Source organism: Marmota flaviventris, unplaced genomic scaffold (assembly GCF_047511675.1).
Source record: "Marmota flaviventris isolate mMarFla1 unplaced genomic scaffold, mMarFla1.hap1 Scaffold_1338, whole genome shotgun sequence".
In the NCBI taxonomy this organism is placed as follows: domain Eukaryota; kingdom Metazoa; phylum Chordata; class Mammalia; order Rodentia; family Sciuridae; genus Marmota; species Marmota flaviventris.
Genome location: NW_027287927.1, coordinates 17,362 through 36,945, shown reverse-complemented (window position 1 = coordinate 36,945; position 19,584 = coordinate 17,362). Strand labels below are relative to the sequence as shown.

General features: G+C 56.4%; 1 long non-coding RNA gene across 2 annotated transcripts; it reads right to left on the bottom strand.

Annotated features, from left to right (window-relative positions):
- Window positions 1-7,190: 7,190 nt before the first annotated feature.
- On the bottom strand, window positions 7,191-18,966 carry LOC114106911 (uncharacterized). 2 transcript variants are annotated; one of them, XR_003585265.2, is made up of 5 exons: window positions 18,889-18,966; window positions 13,137-13,353; window positions 8,679-10,225; window positions 8,210-8,296; window positions 7,191-7,999 (listed from the first exon to the last, which is right to left on the bottom strand). It is a non-coding gene; the product is annotated as an uncharacterized lncRNA (long non-coding RNA). The 2 variants fall into 2 exon arrangements; XR_003585262.2 differs by lacking the exons at window positions 13,137-13,353; window positions 18,889-18,966 and adding an exon at window positions 12,590-12,684.
- Window positions 18,967-19,584: the final 618 nt, after the last annotated feature.

Here is a 19,584-nt window from a genome sequence, read left to right as displayed (position 1 = left end):
TCATGATTTTATATTTTTATATAATCACATATTACAGTTTTATATATTGTAATTTTATATATTATTATATGATTGTATATTACAAATTCATATATTATAATTTTATATATCATTATATAATTATGTATTATAATTTCATATATTATTGTATAATCATACATTACAGTTTTATATGTTATAATATATATTATAATTTTATATATTTTATATAATTACATATTACAGCTTTATATGTCATGATTTCATATATTATTAATAATATTTTATAATTTTATATATCATTGTATAATTATATATCATAGTTTTATTTATGATAAAATGATCATATAATATAATTTAATAATATATTTTGTATTGTTTAATAATATATTTAATGTGAGTTAGTTATATGAATCTTACCTATAAATTAGCATATAAACATATACTATAAGATAGACATGAATATGTATGAATGTCCTATGAATATGCAAATCACTGTGCTCATTAAGAACCTCACCACCTTATCAAAGATCCAAATCACCCAAAAATAAAATAAATAAAATAGAAGGAAAGACCCAGCAGAATCTAAGGCCACAGGTCCCCAGCCCAGGACGGTTCTGACCCCAGATCTAGGGGACAAGGGACAAGGTCCAGGATGCCCCTGAATTTTTCCGGTCATTTCCAGGGACCCTGGACAGCGGTTCCCCTGCTGACCCTGATGTCCCCGCAGTCCACGGTGGAAACCCCTCAGGCGGCCCCACAAGTCCAGCGCAGGAGGGGACAGTGTTCATGGCCCCCAAAAGGCCCCAAGGGCTTGTCATTAGCCATGCCATGAGGGAGACTCGGTTCTTCAACAGAAGGGAAAATGTCCTGTGGTCACTCACTGAATAGGTCCAGGGGGAAAAGAGAAAGAAAGAAGAGATCCTGTGTCCCTCTTTGTCCAAGGTGCCACCGGGGGTCATTCACGCTGGGCTCCCGGACCCTGCACCTGCAGCTCCTGATTCCACCCTGTCATCGGGTGACGGTGACAGTGTCCCCGGGGCCATTCAGACGTCAAACGGATCCCTTTTATTGTCCTTTGGGAGACCCGGCTGGTGCTTAGTGGCTTCGGCACAAACACATCGGTTCTTTCCAGCGGGGGACCGAGCTGGCCTCCTGCTCTCCCGGGCTGACCTGGCTGACTCTCAGCTCTGCAGCTGGGTCCCTGTGGCCCGAGGTTCCGAGGTCCCTGTTTGCAGTCGTGCACGGGGACAGGTTTGCAGGGCCACTTGGTTAGTGCCACCGGCACGATCCCTTTGTGGGGGGACAGCACCCCGTCCCCTTCCCCCACAGCTGATGGAGACCCGCCGGAGGGCCCAGCCCAGGGGCTGTCTCACCCAATGCATGGTGCAGTCTGCTTCATCCAGATTAATCCACTTGGATGGACTCACTGGGTGGTGACTGCAGCAGGTGGGTGTGGCTGGAGGAGGGGGTCCCTGGGCTGTGCCTTTGGGGTCTCTGTCCTGTCCCTGGTGAGCAGAGCTCTCTCTGCTCCCTGGTGCCCTGTCCTGAGCTGCTCTCCTCCTCCAGGCCCTGCCGCCATCTTGTTCTGCTCCCCTTGGGCCAGAGCCACGGAGTCGGCCACCAGGGACTGGACCTCGGACACCAGGAGCCCCAGATGAACTTCTCCTTCTCCAAATGGTTTTATTGGGGTCACAACAACTCAAAGCTCACTGGACCCTGCAATCCACGTGACCCACTGCTTCATCACACGGAGAGTCAGGTTGTTGGCTGCCTCTGTCACGGTGACGATTGTGACTGGCCCTTGGGAACATCATGATTGACGGCAGGTTCTCTCCTCAGCACTGGGGGCCTCTGGGGCTGGGGGTGCTCTGGGGTGGGCTGTGCTGTGCGCTGCAGGAGGTGGAGCAGCCTCTCTGAGCCCCACACACCAGGAGCCAGGAGCAGCCTCACATCTCTCCCCCCCGGTCACCCCTGTCCCCTCCTGTCCTGGCAGCGAGTCCTCGATGGTCAGAGGTGATCATCTAACCACACACCCTCGTGGGTGCTCCTCGAGGTGCATGGGCACAGACCGGGAACCCTGGGGGGGCTTCCTTCCCCAGCCCTCCCGCCTGGCACCCTGTCCCCTCCTGTCCCCAGGGGTCTCCTTCCTAGTGTGTTAAATCATATTCATTTTTAGCAGCTGGGGAGCAAAAGGGGGTGATGGACGTCCCTGAGCGTCCGCGGTACCCGGGGGCTCCGACGGCCGCTGTTCCCCGTCCCGCCTGCAGGGGGCGCCGCTGCTCCAAGAAGTCCCCTCCCTGGGCCCCGGGCGGCGCGGAGGGTCCCTGAGGGTCCTGCAGGGGCGGCCCCTGAGCCCGCTCACCCTGTATCAGGGTGAGCAGCACCAAGACCCCTTCAAACCCGGGTCCTTGCCATGAAGCCAGCAAGACGTCAGACCTGTCACTCAGAGTGACAGGCAGGAGCATATTGAAGGGGTGGAGAGGGGCAGGGGACACTCTCAAGGGACAGAGAGGTCCTCTCAGAGAGGACAGGGACAGCGTGTCCCTCCTGCCCTCCAGCTTTATTGGGGTCCCAGGGAAGTTCCCAGAGAGCCCCACCGAGGTCCCTCCTGACTTTGACCGACAGCAGGGTGACATCCGACTCTCCAGTCCCCACGGCCATGGCCACTCTGGGTCCCCCTGGCCCCTGCTGCCTGATTCTCAGTGGAACCTGTTCTTGCAGATTTTAGGGTTGGAGGAAGGGTCCTCGTCCCCCTGGGTCCTGGGACCTGGTCTGCGTCAGGGTCCCAGAAGTCCCCCATTCAGGGTCACGTGGCTCCTCTCAGGGACGTGACTTCCCGCCTGCATGTCCCCTGCAGGTCACAGGAGGTGTGTGAGGAAGGTGGCGGAGCCTGTGCCCGGAGGCCAGGCAGGGCTGCAGGTCCAGGGCTTCTGGGAAGGAAGCTGTGGGGTCAGCACCGGGGACCATTGATAGAACTGTCCCCTGAACCTCGTGTCCCACCACCCAGGTCTGTCTGTCCCCCGTCTTTCTCTTGATGGACTCAGGGTCGTTCCCAGGTTGACATTCTATTTGCAGAAGGCCACGAACATAGGTTCCCGAGCTTCCATGTGGACTCATGATTTGCTACCTTTTGGTGGCTCTCTGGGACAGTCACATCACATGGTCACCAGGGAAGGAATCCAGCTGAACGTCACTGCCTGGACCCTGCGGCGGGCTGCGGAGGTCCACAGCACATCAGGGCTGTGCCTCGTCACCGATACCCAGCATCGCACGCGGTCCCTGGGCCGACGGTTCCCCAGCTGTATTGGGGCGTGATTGACAGTCGGGGCTCGCGCATTTTCAAGACGGAATCTTGCTACACTGCCGAGGCTGGCCTCCAAGTTTCATCCTCCTGCCTCAGCCTCCCAAATCACTGGGATGACAGGCATGAGCCACCACACCCGGCCCTGGCTTATGTCATGGAACATAACGTCCTCGGGTCCCATCAATGTCAGGTGGCCCCCAGTGTAACATAGATACCTGAGCCTCTGCGTCCAAGTTCCATGCAGATTCAAAGGGTATATGTTACCAACAGGGCTCCGTGGAAGTCTTTCACCTGTGGACCAGGATGCTGAGCCTCCATCACCTCCTCCATGTCCTCCTGCCTCTCCTCCATCTCCTCCTCCTCCACCATCTCCTCCTCCTCCTCCATCGCCTCCTCCACCATCTCCTCCTCCTCCATCCCTCCTCCTCCTCCTCCTCCTCCTTCTCCTCCTCCATCCATCTCCTCCTCCTCCATCTCCTCCTCCTCCCACCTCCTCCTCCATCTCTTCCTCCTCCTCCTCCTCCATCTCCTCCTCCTCCTCTCCTCCATCTCCTCCTCCTCCTCCATCTCCTCCTCCTCCTCCATCTCCTCCTCCTCCTCCATCTCCTCCTCCTCCTCCTCCTTCTCCTCCTCCTCCATCTCCTCCTCCACCATCTCTCCTCCTCCACCATCTCCTCCTCCTCCATGCTCCTCCTCCATCTCCTCCTCCTCCTCCATCTCCTCCATCTCCTCCTCCTCCTCCATCTCCTCTCCACCTCCCCTCCTCCTCCTCCACCATCTCCTCCTCCTCCTCTCCTCTCCTCCTCCATCTCCTCCTCCTCCTCCTCTCCTCCATCTCCTCCTCCTCCTCCATCTCCTCCTCCTCCTCCTCCATCTCCCTCCTCCTCCTCCTCCATCTCCTCCTCCTCCATCTCCTCCTCCTCCTCCATCTCCTCCTCCTCCATCTCCTCCTCCTCCTCCATCTCCTCCTCCTCCTCCATCTCCTCCTCCTCCTCCATCTCCTCCTCCTCCATCTTCTCCTTCCTCCTCCTCCTCCTTCTCCATCCTCCTCCTCCATCTCCTCCTCCTCCATATCCTCCTCCCTCCATATCCTCCTCCTCCATCCCCTCCTCCTCCTCCATCTCCTCCTCCTCCTCTTCCTCCTCCTCCTTCTCCTCCTCCTCTTCCTCCTCCTCCTCCTCCTCCATCTCCTCCTCCATCTCTTCCTCCTCCTCCTCCTCCTCCATCTCCTCCTCCTCCATCTCCTCCTCCTCCTCCTCCTCCTCCATCTCCTCCTCCTCCTCCTCCTCCTCCCTCCTCTCTCCCACCACTCCTCTCCTCCTCCTCCTCCTCCTCCTCCTCCATCTCCTCCTCCCTCCATCTCCTCCTCCTCCATCTCCTCCTCCTTCTCTTCTTCCTTCTCTCTCCTCCTCCTCATCTCCTCCTTCTTCTCTCCTCTCTCCTCCTCCTCCATCTTCTCTTCCTCCTCTTCTCTTCCATCTCCTCCTCCTCCTCCATCTCCTCTCCTCCATCTCCTCCACCTCCTCCCCCTTCCCTCCTCCTCCTCCTCCTCCTCCATCTCTTCTCCTCCATCTCCTCCACCTCCATCTCCTCCTCCTCCATCTCCTCCACCTCCTCCTCCTTCTCCTCCTCCTCCTCCTCCTCCTTCTCCTCCTCCTCCTCCTCCTCCATCTCTTCCTCCTCCATCTCCTCCATCTCCTCCTCCTCCATCTCCTCCTCCTCCTCCTCCTCCTCCTCCTCCTCCTCCTCCTCCTCCATCTCCTCCTCCCCCTCCCTCCTGCTCTTCCTCTCCCTCCTTTCTAGCTTTCGTGAGTTGAACAGGTTTCATCCACCATGATGAACTTCTATGGATCGAATTGTGATTCACCCCCAAATTCATATGTTGAAGCACTAATTCACAATGGGGTGATATCTGAAGGTGGGTCCTTTGGTAATTAGGTTTAAATGAGGTCACGAGGGTGGGTCTCCATGATGGAATTAGAGGTCCATCCATGGTTGGCCAACTCCATGGCTCTGGCCCAAGGGGAGCAGAACAAGATGGCGGCAGGGCCTGGAGGAGGAGAGCAGCTCAGGACAGGGACCAGGGAGCAGAGAGAGCTCTGCTCACCAGGGACAGGACAGAGACCCCAAAGGCACAGCCCAGGGACCCCCTCCTCCAGCCACACCCCACCTGCTGCAGTCACCACCCAGTGAGTCCATCCAAGTGGATTAATCCACTGAGTGTGGAACACATCTGGATGATCGTAATCTGATCATTTCACCTCTGAGCGTTCTTGCCTTGTCTCACACCTGGACCTTTAGGGGACACCTCATACCTAAGCCATGAGGAGCGCCAATGTCACAGGACTCGTGTGCTTGTAAATTGAGGACATTGGGACACAGATGGGCACATCGTCCGGACAGAGTCAGACCACCTGAGCTCCCGGGTGGGATCTGGGACCTGACCTTCCTGGGCGATGTGCTCTCATCCTGAAACGGACGGGGGTCAAACCAGGTGAGCCTTGGGGCCGCTGAGATTTCAAACGCACCCTGGATGGGGTGACCGGAGCCGAGAGGAGACCGGGGCATGTTTCACCCCGATCCTGTCCATGGTGCAGGATGCACAGTTGCTTGCTCAAGCGTCCGGCCGCCTTCTGTCCCAGTTGAGCCTGTCTAACTCGATTAAGGTCATCCCTCTAGGATGCCCAGCTGAAGAGGGCCCTGCTCTCCCGAGCTGCCCTTCCTAGGATGAGAGGCAGGTAAAGACAGGGACTGTCCACAGGCGCGGGGTCTCCATCTCCATGGGACGTTCCCACTTTGTTTCTCCACGGGACACGGTGTCTACTCCACGTGATGACGGGTATCTTGGGACCCCAGTGGGTGAGGGGCTATGCGCTTCCCATTTTCTGTGACAAAATCCCTGAGAAAAATAGAGTTAAAGAGACGAAAGGTTTCCAGTGGCTCACGGTTGGAGGGCTCCATGGGTCTGTGCCTGAGGTGAGGCAGAACATCATGGCGGATGGGTGTGGTGTAGACCAGCAGCTCAGCTTGGGGCAGCCATGGAACGAACAGAGAGAGGAAGGGTCCACGCCACGATACCCCCACCCATGGTGTGTCCACTTTGACCCTCCCTTTATTTTATTTTATTTTTTAAAATTCCTGCTAAGAAGGAGACAGATTTGAGAGTAGAAAAAAAAAAAGACCAGTATGGACGTGTTCCGGATTCTTCTCCCCCAGCGGAGAGAGGACCGACTCCCCTCTCCCGCCAGGATGAGCCAAGAGGCCCTCCCCTTCTCTCTCATGCCCCAAATTCCTGCTAAGAGGATTTCTTCTGAGCTCCTCTAAGACGATTCCCTGTGGCCCGTGAGTCATCATGGATGGCTGGACGCTCGGCTCCGCCGGAGCTGCTGCGGATCCGGCGAGCTCTCCTTTCGCTCCAGGGCAGAAGGATGACTTCCCAAGAGACAGATGAGACAAACTCAAGGTGGCAGCGACCTTCTGAGTGGCTCAGAATAAAAGTCAACACTGGACCTGTTGGCACGTCACCGTCTCTCACCCTCCGTGACGGGGCCGAGATCCTTCAACCCGGGTGGGGTCGTCTATTTTCTGGGTTAGCACCTCCCTTATGGTTTCTGGGGGATGAGTGTTTAAGAGGACAACACGGAGCCGTGAAATCTCCAGCAGCTCCGTTCTTTAGCGCGGAGAAAGGATTTTCTCAGCCTTGGCACCGTCAGCTCGGGGGACGGGGTTGTTCTGTGCTGGGACGGTCTGTCCTGTGCATCATGGGGACATGTAGCAGCGTCTCTGGTCTCTACCTGACAGACGTTACTAGAAAATGCCCTCAACAATATTGTCATTTTTTTTTTTTGGTCGATTTTTAAGACTTTATTTTTTTAAGGAAAATTTTAGGTTCACCTCCAAATGGAGTAGAAAGTACTGAGACTATCCACACCCCCCCGAACCCTTGCTATAGCACAGCCTCCTCCATCACCAACATCTTCCCCCGGTTCCCTGTTACAATGGACGGACCCACATTGGCATCTCCATTTACCCAAAGTCGACCTCTCCGCGGAGTGACCTCCCGATGTTGTATGTTCTGTGGGTTTGCAGTACCGTACGATGGCCTGTGTGCGCCATGATGGTCTCCCCAGCACCCACGGCCACCAGTGATCTCCTCAAAATGGCGCCATGATCACCCACCCGCTGAGCCTCTTGGACACTCATGTTGTCATGGCGTTGGGGCAACTCAGTCTACTGAGGGTGCAGGACTGGAGTCCTGTCCTTCTCACTGGCCACTGGCTCGGGGTCGATCTCATTCTCTGGAACCTGCCCTCAGGTACTGGACCAATGGTTCCCTCCATGGGTCTTCATGGAACACGGTGCTTTCTTTTCCTCTCTGAAACCAGAATCTGCTGGATGCCGCCACCATTTCTTCTTTATCAAGGTCTCCTTTGGATTCGTCCAAGGCCACCCAGGGTCACCTTCGTTTTATGGACACGAAGTTGGTGGAAGGGTCAGCGCCATCATTGAATGTCCACCGTCGGAGATGTGCAACGCATGCTCGAGGGGAGGGAGGGGATTCTGAAGCGTGTGTCCACTGGATTCCGGCCGGTCATCTGGGGATTCCATTTCTCCTCCCCTGATGCTGCTAACGTTCTGTTCTGTTCTGAATCCAGCACGTCCACCTCCCGTCACGTCTGCATTTGAAGCCCTCACGCCATCTCTTCCGGAAACCTGTGGAATATGCACTGGGTTCTAGTGGAGGACGGCCCACCCCCTGTCTGTGGAGCTCCCTCCTTGGGTCAGAGTGCACCGTGCTACCCGTTATCCAACCGCCCTCCAACACCCCGGCCTCGCCCTTCCCATCCGCTAGTGACCACTGGTCTACTTTCTTCCGCTTCTTGACCTCCTGCCCACCAAAGAGAACACGGAGGAAGAGTTTACCTGGGCTCCTGGTGTCCGAGGTCCAGTCCCTGGTGGCCGACTCCATGGCTCTGGCCCAAGGGGAGCAGAACAAGATGGCGGCAGGGCCTGGAGGAGGAGAGCAGCTCAGGACAGGGCACCAGGGAGCAGAGAGAGCTCTGCTCACCAGGGACAGGACAGAGACCCCAAAGGTACAGCCCAGGGACCCCCTCCTCCAGCCACACCCACCTGCTGCAGTCACCACCCAGTGAGTCCATCCAAGTGGATTAATCCACTTTTAGTCTACACCTCTCATAACTGAATCATTTCAAGTGGATTGAATTCTACCCATTTCCCATCCCACCACGTCCAGTGTTGCGAAAGGGCATCTTCTCCGACCACCCACCAGAGGGAGGCCACTGTCACGCGTTCCTCCAGATTTTGCAGGGGGCACGGGGTGTTTTTATGTCTTTATCAAGTAGAAGAAGTCACAGTGGATTTGAAAACTCACACGCATCAATGCTCCTTGGGAGTTTCCATTTGTGGGACGGAGGTGTAGACAGTTCCCCAAATCGGTGCCCTGTTCTGCTTTCGGTTTCTTCTGGTATTTTCGACCTTCTTCCCCATTCTGGTTTGGCCTTGAAAGTGGGTATCCCCCAAATTCAATCAGGGAGCCTGTGCACACCCGTGATTCCACAACTCGGGAGGCCGAGGCAGGAGGATCCCGAGGTGAAGGCCAGCCTCAGCAACTCACTGAAACCCGAAGCAACGTAGCAAGACTCGGCCTCAAAATGAAATTAAAAAACGATCGGGGTTTGACCCAGTTGTAGAGCATCCCTGTGTCCCCCAAACTCCCAAAATTAGGTTGGTAAAAACTCTTTAGAGAACAGTTAGTGACGGAGGGAAAAAAAAATCCCTGGAAACTAGAACATGCAGCAACTTCTTCCAGGAGGGTAACAGGAAGGACTCACCATCTACGGACGGGTCCCCGAAGGACAGCGTTGGGGATTCTCCAGAGAAAACATGGTTCATGACCCTTGGGAGTGGCTGACTCCCAAATAGGATGGGGTGCTCGTCCAGTGTGTATAGGGAGCAGGTCACCCCTGGGAAGGACCCTCTGACCTCCCCTGGAGCAGGTCACCCAGGACTAGGGATGCACGGGAAGGAGGGGTTTTTTTGGGGGGTGGGGAGGGTTGACCTCAGGGACCCTCGACCCCTGAGCCCCGTCCCCAGCCCTATTTTGCATTTTATTTAGAGACAGGGTCTCCCTGAGCTGCTCAGGGCCTCCCTTTGGCTGAGGCTGGCTTTGAACTCGCCATCCTCCTGCCTCAGCCTCCCTAGCTCCGGGGAGGACAGGCCCCTTGCTGCGCAGCTCGGGCCTCGCGGGGTGCATGCGTTGCGCTCAGGGCGGTGTCCCGGGCTCTAGGACCGGGGCTCCTTTGGGGCTTGGAAGCACCTGCCACTCGGCGCCGGCTTTGCCAGGTCCTCCTCGGGCGACATCCTCATGCACCGGACGGATCGCCCCCCGCAGCGCAGCCCCGGATTTCCCGCGAGCTGCCGGCCCCAGAGCGCATTTCCTCGTTGATGCAGGATTTATAGCTGGTTCTGGAGAAGGTGGAATCTGGGCCGCGGGCCAGACGGCATCCCTGTTGTCCCCAGGGTTCTACCAGAGAGCACAGGCCGGAGCCTGATGGCTGCTTGGGTTTCCTGCCTGTTCCGAGCTGCCCGCCCTGGACCTTCTGAGATGGACTTATTTCTCTTAGCCTCGTGGTCTCTAGTTCCATCTGTTTTCCTGCAAACGCCATCGTTTCATTCTTTTTCACGGCCGAGTAGTACTCCAGAGTGCAGAGAGACCACATTTCTTGACAGAAATGGATGTCCACTGACGGACCCCTGAGCTGGTTCCGTAGTCTGGCTACTGTGAACTGTGCCGCTGGGAACCTGGGTGTGTGCAGGGGGTCACTGCAGCAAGAGGACTTGAGTTTTTCAGGATCAGTTCTGGGTCACAGGGTGGTTCCACGCCTGGTGTGAGCTACTGGCCTTCTGGGTGGTGCCATTCTGAGCGGGGCGAGAGGAAATCAACGTTTATAGCAGCTCCACTCACAGTAGCTAAAGTGCGGAACCCACCCAGGTGCCCTCCAATACAGGAATGAATAACGAGACTGTGGTATGTCTACACAGTGGAATATCACTCAGGCATGAAGAGGAACGAAATGATGGCATTTGCTGGAAAATGGGTGGCGCTGGAGACTATCCTGCTAAATGATAAGCCAATCCCCCAAAATCAAAGGCCCTGTGGTCTCCCTGATATGTGGGTGTTAATTCACAATAAGGGGGGGGGCACTAGGGGAGAATAGAGGGGCTTTGGATTAGTCAGAGGGGAGTGAAGAGAGGGGGGGAGGGGGTAGGAAGGACAGTAGAATGTCCCTGTGGTGGGACAGCAATGCTCAGCTGTCACTATGCAAAATAGGGCTGCGGATGGGGCTCAGGGGTCGAGGGCCCCTGAGTTCAATCCCTGGTACCCCAACTCCAAAAAAAGGGGGGAATAAGAGGAAAAAAATGGGTTTCCCAGTGTCTCAGGAGGCTGAGGCAGGAGGATGGCAGGATGGAGGCCAGCCTCTGGAACTTTGTGAGGCCCTGAGCCTTTCAGCAAGACCCTGTCTCTAAAAAAAAAAAAAAAAATTAAAAGGCTGGGGACGTGGCTCAGGGGTCAAGTTGAGTTCCCCGTCTCAGGGGAATAAAAAAGACCTGAACCTTGTGTCCACTCTGAACACGCGCAGGGACTTTTCTCTTTTCCCTGAGCAATGCGGGATGACCGCTGTGGACACAGCGAGGTCCCTTTGTAGATGGCCTCTTCGAGGTGATTTAAACCATAAAGGGGGACTTGTGCACGTGACCTGCAATCAGCAGCCCCGCTAGGTCACCGAGGGGACTCCGGCCTCTGCCCTGGCTGGCCTCCCCGGGGAGTCTCGGAGCCAGTATCCTCGGGGACAACTGTATATGGGGGCAGCTGTGCCCCAAATCACAGCGTTGTCTGGGTCTGAAGGTGCTGGGACCCCCCTGTCCCCGTGTTTTCTAATGAATTTCTCATGACACTTGGAGCTAGTCGCGTGGCTCGCGGGGAGGCGCTCGGAGACAGCTCCGGAGCCGCTGGGGACGTCTGGGGAACACCCCCCTCGGGTGACATTTCCCGCTGGCTCTGCTCCTGGCTTCCCCGGGAGCCGCAGCCTGGCTCGGTTCCGCCTGTGAACGGAGCATCGCGCTGCGGCGGGGGCTTCCTGCAGCCTGGGACCCGAGCCACGTCCCCAGGGAGCCGCTGACGGTGGCCCAGATCCTGTGTGACATGCAAAACAGAGCTCAGCCCCTGCCAGCCCCGCAGAGGACAGGGACGGGGGATTAAGGAGCTCATTTAGGGACCCGGGAGTGACGAACCAGGCTGCAGGATCTCATTACGGCCGGCCACCCAGCTGTGCCTGGTGACAGCCTCCGACACCCGCTGCTTTTGACAGCGCTCAGCTGTCACTCGCGTGCAGAGAGACGCACTTGCAAAAATTTGCAGTGTCACTTTTTTTTTTGGGGGGGGGGAGGGGGCGGTGTGCAGACCCCAGGGGGTAGGAGTTGATGACAAGGCTACGTGACCGGGGACGGTGGCCCACACCTCTCATCCCAGTGGCTCTCGGGAGGCTGAGGCAGGAGGATCGCGAGTTCAGAGCCAGCCTCAACCAAAGCGAGGCCCTGAGCAGCTCAGGGAGACCCTGTCCCTAAATAAAATGCAAAATAGGGCTGGGGACAGCGCTCGGGGCTGGACCTGACCAGGCGACAGACCCGATTAAATAAAGCAGACCAGGGGGACCCTGGCAACCCGGTCACGTGTCTCTTGCCGTGATCACCCCGGGCACCTGTGTCACCAGACGAAGAAAAGGCTCAACACCCAGTGCTCCCTCCCGCGTCCCCAACGTGCCCAAAGGAGATTACAGCTGCCACCGCGTTCTCCCCGGGGGGCCGGCGGCCGTGACAGCTGAAATGACCGGCTTGGCTGCAGACGCCCGGGAAGCAGAGAGACGGGAGCATAAATTAAGCCCCAGATGCAGCCCAGGTGACAATCGGCCTCCCTCGCGGGGGACACAAAGATGCCATTTTCTCTGGATTCTGCTGGGGGGCAGAAGAGAATCAGCGTCCAGAGGAGGACCTCGCCAAGGGTCCAGCAGGGACCCCTGGGGGCTCAGAAGCAGGCGGGCGAGCCGAGGCCACTGGGCTCCTTCCCCCCCCCCCCACCCCCGCGGGGTGCATTTGACAGGGACGTTGCTGTGCAGCTAAGCAATGCCCAGCTGGGTCCTAGGCTGCCCACCCACAGAGGCCTGTCACTTAACATCAATCAGAAAAATTAAAGACTAAACAATAAAAATCTCTGTAGCTGGGCACCTGTCACCGCAGCGGCTTGGGAGGCTGAGGCCGGAGGATGGCACGTTGGAGGCCGCCCTGAGCAACTTAGCGAGGCCCAAAAGCAACTTGGCGAGACCCTGTTTCTAAAGAAAAAAATAAAAAGGGCTGGGGACGTGGCTCGGGGGTTAGTGACCTGGGTTCAGTCCCAAGGGCGAGGGCGAGGGCGAGGGATTTGCTTGGTGAAGGTCAGAGCTGGAGAGTATTATGCTGCAGAGAACAAGCCCGACGTGAAAGTCCAAGGTCGGACATTGTCCCTCCTACGAGGATGCCACAGCGCGACGGGGCAGGGAGAGAGGTGGGGGATCCCAGGGAAATAGAAGGGACATGGGTGGATGGAGGAAGGGACCCAGGGGAGGGGTGGGGAAAGGGGGAGAGTGGAATCCAAGGGCCAAAGTATGCGACGTGCACATATGAGGGGCCCACGTGACCCGGCCTTGTGCACAGCTGTGACACCAAGTGAAAAATCACGGTCAACAGCCTAGAGAGCAGCGGAGAGGGGAAGGGAGCAGGTGGGAGGGGGACGGACCTGGGGATGGAGGCCCGTCCTGCGTGATGACGTCAAGCACGGAGATGAGATTCCCGTCCTGCGTGGTACGTGATGACGTCAAGCTTGGAGATGCGATGCCCGTCCTGCATGATGATGTCAAGCATGGAGATGAGATTCCCGTCCTGCGTGATGACGTCAGCACGGAGATGAGATTCCCGTCCTGCGTGATGACGTCGAAGCACCCACTGACAGGGGTCTGCAGAGTCCAGCGAAGGGGAAAAAAGAACGAAAGAAAAGAGGAGAAATGGGGAGAAAAGGGCTTTGTGAGGAAGAGAGGCCAGAAGGGGCGTCGCCAGCCACTGACTCCTGGGCACAGAGCACGCACAGCAGGGACGACTGTATACAGACCCCCTCTGACTCCTGGGCACAGACCATGCACAGCAGGGACGACTGTATACAGACCCCCTCTGACTCCTGGGCACAGACCATGCACAGCAGGGACGACTGTATACAGACCCCCTCTGACTCCTGGGCACAGAGCACGCACAGCAGGGACGACTGTATACAGACCCCCTCTGACTCCTGGGCACAGACCATGCACAGCAGGGACGACTGTATACAGACCCCCTCTGACTCCTGGGCACAGACCATGCACAGCAGGGACGACTGTATACAGACCCCCTCTGACTCCTGGGCACAGAGCACGCACAGCAGGGACGACTGTATACAGACCCCCTCTGACTCCTGGGCACAGACCATGCACAGCAGGGACGACTGTATACAGACCCCCTCTGACTCCTGGGCACCCAGCACACACAGCAGGGACGACTGTATACAGACCTGCCTCTGACTCCTGGGTACAGAGCACGCACAGCAGGGACGACTGTATACAGACCCCCTCTGACCCCTGGGCACAGAGCACGCACAGCAGGGACGACTGTATACAGACCCCCTCTGACTCCTGGGCACAGAGCACGCACAGCAGGGACGACTATATACAGACCCCCTCTGACCCCTGGGCACAGACCACACACAGCAGGGACGACTGTATACAGACCCCCTCTGACCCCTGGGCACAGACCACGCACAGCAGGGACGACTGTATACACACTCGGCCTCTGACTCCTGGGCACAGAGCACGCACAGCAGGGACGACTGTATACAGACCCCCTCTGACTCCTGGGCACAGAGCACGCACAGCAGGGACGACTGTATACAGACCCCCTCTGACTCCTGGGCACAGAGCATGCACAGCAGGGACGACTGTATACACACTCGGCCTCTGACTCCTGGGCACAGACCACGCACAGCAGGGACGACTGTATACAGACCCCCTCTGACTCCTGGGCACAGAGCACGCACAGCAGGGACGACTGTATACAGACCCCCTCTGACTCCTGGGCACAGAGCACGCACAGCAGGGACAACTGTATACAGACCTGCTGTAATGCCTGGGCACAGAGCACACACAGCAGGGACGACTGTATACAGAGGGAGAGGTGCTCTGCTGTGGGGTGCAGCAGGAGAGGGCGGAGCTCAGGGAACAAAGGACCCCGGGAAGCAGAGGGACTTCCCTGTCCCACACAGGAACCACCCGGGCACCAACGCCCTGGCAGGGTCCTGTGCGCCTCCCCTGCCCCGTCCTCCTCGCCCCCTGCTGAGGCCCCTCTGCGCGGCCCACCAGCCCCGTGTCCTCCGAGGCCCGCGGAGCCCTCCTGTGTGTCGTCCCCTGAGATCTGGGTGTCTCTGTGGGCACGCCTCCGTGTGGCCCACGGCTCGTTACTTAACAAGTAAACTCCTTCCCGAAACCGCCAAGGCCACAATGTCCCCGAGAGTGACGCTGGCCACGTCCCCCAGGTTCCAGAATAGTTCCTGCCTTCATCCCCGGTTCCTGATACCCCACGACCTCTAAAGGGGGACTCTGGCCATTGCCATCGGCGACGAGTTTTGGTCACTGACATTTTCTTTATCGGATTCTGATTCTGCGATGTTCTGGCCCCGAGTTCGGCGGCTGCTGTTTATTTTCTTTGAATTCAGTGATGTTTTCATTTGGAGCAAAATAAGAAAACGCCTCGAGCAGAGGAACGAGGATTATTCTGGGCTGGATTTGCTCACGCTCCGTGAAATCTGGCCGCGTGTTTACTGACGTCCCCCGCCGTCCCCCCCTCTGTCACGGAGCCTCTCCCCAGAGGAGCTCTATTTCTGGAAACGGGGAGGATGGTTTGGCGGCCGCCCTGTGGCTGCGGCAGATGGAAAACGCCCGTGGATGTTGGTGCTGCGCGGGGGGAAGAGCCACGGGCTCTGTGTGTGGTGTGTGCCCAGGAGTCAGAGGGGGTCTGTATACAGTCATCCCTGCTGTGCGTGCTCTGTGCCCAGGAGTCAGAGGGGGTCTGTATACAGTCATCGCTGCTGTGCGTGCTCTGTGCCCAGGAGTCAGAGGGGGTCTGTATACAGTCATCCCTGCTGTGCGTGCTCTGTGCCCAGGAGTCAGAGGGATCTGTATACAGTCGTCCCTGCTGTGCATGCTCTGTGCCCAGGGGTCAGAGGGGGTCTGTATACAGTCGTCCTTGCTGTGCGTGGTGTGTGCCCAGGAGTCAGAAGGGGTCTGTATACAGTCGTCCCTGCTGTGCATGGTCTGTGCCCAGGAGTCAGAGGGGGTCTGTATACAGTCGTCCCTGCTGTACCTGGTCTGTGCCCAGGAGTCAGATGCAGGTGTGTATACAGTTGTCCCTGCTATGCGTGGTCTGTGCCCTGGAGTCAGAGGGGGACTGTATACAGTCGTCCCTACTGTGCTTGCTCTGAGCCCAGGAGTCAGAGGCGGGTCTGTATACAGTCGTCCCTGCTGTGCGTGCTCTGTGCCCAGGAGTCAGAGGGATCTGTATACAGTCGTCCCTGCTGTGCGTGCTCTGTGCCCAGGAGTCAGAGGCCGAGTGTGTATACAGTCGTCCTTGCTGTGCCTGGTCTGTGCCCAGGAGTCAGAGGGGGTCTGTATACAGTCGTCCCTGCTGTACCTGGTCTGTGCCCAGGAGTCAGATGCAGGTGTGTATACAGTTGTCCCTGCTATGCGTGGTCTGTGCCCTGGAGTCAGAGGGGGTCTGTATACAGTCGTCCCTACTGTGCTTGCTCTGAGCCCAGGAGTCAGAGGCGGGTCTGTATACAGTCGTCCCTGCTGTGTGTGCTCTGTGCCCAGGAGTCAAAGGCCGAGTCTGTATACAGTCGTCCCTGCTGTGCGTGCTCTGTGCCCAGGAGTCAGAGGCCGAGTGTGTATACAGAGGTCCCTGCTGTGTGAGATCTGTGCCCAGGAGTCAGAGGGGGTCTGTATACAGTGGTCCCTGCTGTACGTGGTCTGTGCCCAGGAGTCAGAGGGGGTCTGTATACAGTGGTCCCTGCTGTACGTGGTCTGTGCCCAGGAGTCAGAGGGGGTCTGTATACAGTCGTCCCTGCTGTGCGTGCTCTGTGCCCAGGAGTCAGAGGGGTTCTGTATACAGTGGTCCCTGCTGTGCGTCCTCTGTGCCCAGATTGCATCCCGTGCAGACGTATTTTCCGGTCGTGATCCCGTAATGATTGGGGGGACGAGCATCTGCGTTGCGCGGGGTATTAAGTCACGCACAACTGGTCTAAAGTACGTAGGACAGTGCACACGAGTCCCGTGCAATCACTAGGTCATCTTATGGGACGGGCTTAGAGCCTCCCTGGGAATTCTGGGGTCGTGACCCCCCTGGTTACCCCATCCTGATGCGGCCTCCATGGTGATGCCTGGGAAAGGAATCGGAAGATTTCTCCGTGCACGAGGGGTTCGTGGAGAACGGAGGTCCCAGCTCGGGTCTGCAGCAAGCGGCTTCCCTTAGAACCACGGAGTCCAGTCTGTTTTGATGCCTGTGGTTCCGGGCTGCGAATCCGTGTTAAAAACCACCCGGTGGAGAGGAGGCAAGGCAAGACGCCGCGGCTCTTGGACCAGGTAAAGAGGAAGTTGTGTCTGCAAGAAAGAGGACTCGGCATGGCGGGACCGCTCTCTCCCCATGTCTCCCGTGGGCTCCTGTGGGCTCCCTCATCAGTACCGTGAAGGATCGGGAGGAGTCGTTTCTGTGGCTCAGTTGTTAGAGTCTGAATTTGCAGCAATCTTTCAGAACAAGAGATAAGAGTCTGCAGGTCCAACAGCACCTCCCACCTTCGGCTCCTCGTGAGTCAGATTCCCAGAATTTGCAAACCCCACACCTCAGCAGCAGATGTTCCCGCGCACGGAGTCCCCGAATCCCAGCCCCAACTGAGCGCTTTTCAGAGGAAACCCGTGACAGCGATCCTGCCTGTTCCCGGAATCGCTTTGAATCCCCCAGGACGGTCGTTTCTGGAAAGATCAAAATTATTCGACACCCTTCTTGGAACATGGAAAGGAGAAGAAGAAGCGCTCTCGTTTCTATTCAGGATATCGTTTCTCAGGAAAAAAAAATACATATCCTCTCAAGAAGGCAGGGCGTTCTGTTCCCAGGGAGAGTTCCACACCCGCGGACGTCATCCCACAGCATCTAGATAGAACTCTTCCTCGTTAAACCGTCAGCACCAGCACCAGGACGAGACTGGGAGCACACCATCACCACCGCCGCCCTCCCATTACCATCATCATCACGCCACCACCTGTCCATCATCAGCACCGTCACCTTCACTATGACTATCTTGACCTCCACCATTTCCATCTTCCTCATCAGTATCCTCCTCCTCCTCATCAGTACCACCACCACCGTCACCGTCACCACCATCACCATCATCATCATCACCACCATCACCATCACCACTATCGCCAACACCTCCACCATCATCACCACATCACCACCATCATCATCACCATTATCATCACCACCGTTATCACCACCATCACCATTACCACCATCACCACCACCACCATCACCATCACCATAATCACCAGTATCACCATCACCATCACCACCACCATCACCACCTCCATCACCACCATCACCAACACCACCATCACTATTACCATTATCATCGTCACCACCACCACCATCATCATCTGGATCATATCATGGCCTTCACCATCTTCCTCATCAGTGTCCTCCTCATTACCATCAGTGCCACCATCACTGTCACCACCATCATCATCATCACCACCATCACCAGCATCACCATCACCATCATCACCACCATCATCACCACCATCATGACAACCACCACCATCACCACCACCAACACCATCACCACCATCATCACCACCATCATCACCACCATTATCACCACCATCACCATCACCACCAACACCAACACCATCATCATCACCACCATCACCACCATCATCACCACCATCACCACCACCATCACCACCATCATGACGACCACCACCATCACCACCACCAACACCATCACCACCATCATCACCACCATCATCATCATCTGGATCATATCCCAGTCTTCACCATCTTCCTCACATCAGCACCGCCGCCATTATAACAATCATCCTCGTCCTTGGGAACACAGACCCACATGGTGGATCAGTTGTCCCCTGGGTGTCTGTTCTCAGAGAACCACGAGCCGTACAAGGTGCTTTCCCTGCTCTCCTCCATTTCCCAAAGATGTTGATCCGAGGGACGTTTGCCCTCTGGCTGGTGCAGTTCCAGCTACGGCTCAGAAACAACTAAAAGTGAGGAGGGGACTTCCTGAGGGACATCGTCGAGATGACCTTCCTGCAAACGCTTCTGGTGCACCCCTCCTCCTTGACGCGCGGTTCCTGCCCACGCCTTTGCCTTCCCGCCATTCTCTGTTTCCTTGGGAATAAACTCACCAGAAACCAGAACTGGACGTGGTCTCTTCTCGGCTTCGTTTCCCACGAGGGGTCTATTTCCTTTGAAGAAACTTGTCCTCACCGAGTGTGAGCATAGGAATGCCGTTCTTTCTTCCCCTTTCTGGGAGAGATGATGAGAATTCTAATGGTCCGTCTCTGCTGGTGGCCACCCGTACCCTAAAGCACTCAGTTGGCCTCGTGGACCAATTTTTAAAACAGTGGCTTTTCCAATGGCGTGGTGGGCATCAGAGAGACTCAGCTTGGATGCCAGGAAGAGTGCAATCCAGCAGAGCTGGGACGATACCCTCGGAAAAAGTCCAGATTCCTAATTAACTTCTAAATTTCCTCCAAACAAGGAAATTAAAAGTGATTGTCATTGATTAGATCGGACATGGAGATATATATATCTCTCACCGAACCAAATTTGAAAGCTTTCTTATAATACAGCTGATGTCAAGCCTGGTTCCCGTAGAGATACACAGGAAACCCCAGGCGCTGAGTGGCTCTGACTCAGGGCTGGGTGGGTTGGGAGCCTTGCTGAGGTCTCACTGCGTGTTCCTAACAACACTTGAACTTGAACCCCAAACTTGAGTGAGGGAAGAACACCCAGCTGGCAGCTATGATCCACCAAGACAGCCCAGGACTCCACCTTCTCAAATAAATAATTGCTCAGGCCAATGAATACCCCAACCTGCC